The sequence below is a fragment of the Elephantulus edwardii genome, unplaced genomic scaffold, assembly GCF_000299155.1.
Source record: "Elephantulus edwardii isolate Elephantulus edwardi_28Jun2011 unplaced genomic scaffold, EleEdw1.0 scaffold00159, whole genome shotgun sequence".
Classification (NCBI taxonomy): Eukaryota; Metazoa; Chordata; class Mammalia; order Macroscelidea; family Macroscelididae; genus Elephantulus; species Elephantulus edwardii.
In genome coordinates, this window is record NW_006399909.1 from 2,721,609 (window position 1) to 2,725,392 (window position 3,784).

Consider the following 3,784-nt stretch of genomic DNA (forward strand, 5'->3'; position numbering starts at 1 on the left):
AGTCACAAAAAGTCAGAACTGCCTTGATAGTAGTGAGTTTGATGTAGATAGACATATAGAATTATAGATAGATGATACATAGATAGATGGATGGATAGATAGATAGATAGATAGATATTATCAAGTAGAGTTAGCCTTTTTTTCCCATTTATTTAGCAACAGAGTGAAGTAATTGGAGTTATCTATTTTAATACTTCAAGATAGATAAACGTTAAGATTCTACCTGGACCTCTACAAAAATGAAATGTATTTGAACATTATGCAAAGATATTTAATGTTTCATTAAGAATAGATGTGCACATGTATCACAAAGCCTCTGTCTTTTCTAGTACAGCACATTGCACTTTCTTGCTTATTGAATACATGGAAGTTACCCACTGTATTAAACTGATATGTTGGGTTGTAACAGAATATTGTCTAGTATAATGCACTCAGTTGTTTAAAACAGAATTCAGTACAACACATCAGGAATATTAAAATAAAATGTTTTCTCTAGACAAACAATCAATGTCTCAGAAACGTTTTACAGACAAGATATTTTTTTAACATTATCTAAATTAAATTGGCTATATGTACGTACAGAAAGTTTAAGTAAATACAGAGGTTTATTTATATACAGAAGGTCAATCTTTGCTTGCGCACAATCTTGTACACCTTTTTGCAATAAAAAGTTCTGAAACTATCACATAGATTTAATAAATCTTTCATTTTTATTACAATATTCCTCCCTCTGCTGTCATTGCTTTCATAATTTACATGCATTAATAAACAGCTATATTTCATTTATTTTAGAATGAACAGCATGAATATATGGAATAAAAGAACACATTTTTCGGTCTTGGACACACAAAATATCTATGCAGTGTTATACTGATCTTATTACTGAGCTTAAGTTTTCCTTAATGAAACAAATAAATCTATCTTATTTTTTACAAGTATAATACATTGTCTGGGAAATTTTCCCTGATAATTTTTTTTTCTTACAATGTATCAGCAATATTGAAGTACAAAGAATCAAATAAGGGAAGCTCTATAGTTTTGTTTTATACAATATTTTTATACATACACAATTATGTGTTTTACAGGTTGACACAATTATTAAAGGTTATGCATATGCTGTCAATTAAATATATCTTTGCTTTTTTGTTGTACTCACCAAATCTTCCATAACGTGTGATCTGTGAGTATAAATTATAGATACAGGTACCGTTACTTCAATCTTAGCTAACAGACTATCATGTCTTGTTATTATTGTTTCATAAGCGTATTCTAAACGACCTAGTGGTCTATTTTAGAGCAGTTTATTTATCTATTCCTCTCCCTTGATATATGTTGGTATATTAAATTTTGTCACAGAATTTCCAAAAATTTCCTGTCTTGAATAGGATAAAGCATGACCAGCTAAAGATAGTTCTAGCTGATTTCAATTCCATTGCATTGTCTCTCTGTCTACATAGTCAAGATAACCCAACAATATTTTTTTAGGCAGAGTCTCTTCAGTATTAATGGGTATTGAACCACCACTAAGTAATGGCTTGTTTAAGTCCTTTGGCTGCATTGTTCTAAGTGCCTCACATAATAGCCTAATGAATTTAAAGTAAAAACTCTGGACTCCTGCTTTAAACTCTTACTCACTTACAAGAAGAGAGACATATCCTTTACAAATCTACCTCTTATTCTAACTTGTGTGTTGCTTAGTTTAGTTGTTAGATGCTGTCAAGTTGAGCATGACTTATAATAAACTTGAGCAATAATAATAACCTTGACCAATACAACCTTGAACAATAGACCAGAACCCTGCCCTACCCTGGGCCATCATTATCATCTCTGAAACACTGGCACACATTACTGAAATAACTTTGTCAAGACATCTAGTTGGTGATCTTCCCTCCCTTTGCTGACCTTTCATCTTTCTAAGCATGATGCCCCTTTCCAAGGAATAACATTGATTAGCTACATGTCCAAGGTATGAGAGACAAAGCTTCACCATCATTACCTCCAGGGAGAACCCTAACTTCACTTTTTCCAAGACATGTCTGTTTATTCTTTTGCTATTCCAAAGAATATTCAGCACTCTTCTCCAGCACCATAACTCAAAGGTTATCAATTCTTTTTCTGTCATCCTTGTTCATTTTCCAGCACATTTGTACCACATGATTGAGAAGACCATGGGCTTCTCAATTAGATAAGCCTTAGTCTTCTACCTGACATCATTGCTCTTAATTATAATGGTAAGGTCCCTGACAGAAAGTTCACCCACTGCAATACAACTCCTGATTTCTAGACAGTTGGGACCAAAGGTGTTGATTGTTGATCCAAGCAAGATAACATCATTGATAACTTTGATCTCCTCTTTACGAAGAATGATATTGACTGTGGGTCCTATGGTGAGGACCTTTGCTTTCCTGATGTTGAGATGTAATTCAAACCTAAGGTTTGATCTTCTGCCACAATCATTTAATATCATCCTCATTTTCAAGAAACAAGATTGTATCAGCTGCACAAATTAAATTGTTGATGAGTCTTCCTGCAAACCTGGGACTAAAAAGGGAAGCATTTGCTCAGCATTTCTTAAGCTGAAAAAAACTGGGTGAAAAATCAAACCTCAAGCTTCAACACTGAGAGATTCTATGGGCAAAATCTTAAATTATCTATAAACATCAAAAGAAGGTGAAAGAAATATAAAGAACTACTCTACCAGAAAGAATCTGTTGACAAACAGATTTTAGGAAGTGCTATATGAACAGCAGCCAATGGTAGTAAAGGAAGAAGCTTAAGTGACAATGAAGGTACTGGCAAAAAACAAGACCACAAAATCAATGAAATACCAGTTAATATGTTTCAATTAACAGATAAAGCCTTGTATGTTCTTATTAGTCTACACCAGGAAATTTGAAGGACAGGTGCTTATTTTTCCTCTTTCCCAAGAAAAATTATCCACCAGAATGTGGAAATTATCAAGCTATCATGAATATCACATTCAAGCAAAATATTGCTGAAGATCATGAATAAGTGTTTAGAACAGTACATTGACAAGAAGCGGACATAAGTTCATTTCGTGTGTAGAGGAGGTCGTGACAACAGGGATAGCATGGCAGTTGTCAAATGCAATGTTTTCTGACTGAAAATAGAAAATACCATGTGAATGTTTATTTGTGTTTTATTGACTATACAAAGACATTTGCTTGACTGTGTATTATCACAGATAATGGCTAACCCTGAGAAGAATGGGAATCCTGGAACATTTAATTGTGCTCTGTAGTATTTAATCAATAAGTATCTATTAATACTTATTAATTAATAGCATCCATAAACTGTTGTCTGAACAGAGCAAGGGAGCATGGACCAAATTCCTTCCATGGAAAGATATGCATGAGGGATGTGTCCTTTCTCCTTACCTCTATTACACAGGAATGTGAGTAACTTATAAATTTGAGTTGTGTCTTTGTACATATTATATGTACACCTCACTAGAATAGAGTTTATGTGTATTTGACTTTTTTTTCCAAAGGAATATATAAGAAACCCAGATAATATGATCCATGTGTTGTAGGAAAAAGGAGAAATTGTGTAATATGAAACAGCAAATGCCTTAGGCACTTACGTACTAGATAAAAAATAACTAATCTTAGATTATAAATTTATGATGAAAAGGGAGCTGTTTTTATATCTTCATGACATTGAATTTGACTAAACTGGATGTTTCATTTTATCTATCTCTGTCTCTATCTCTGTCTCTGCCTCTATCTCTATCTCTATCTCTATCTCTAATCTATACCTATAC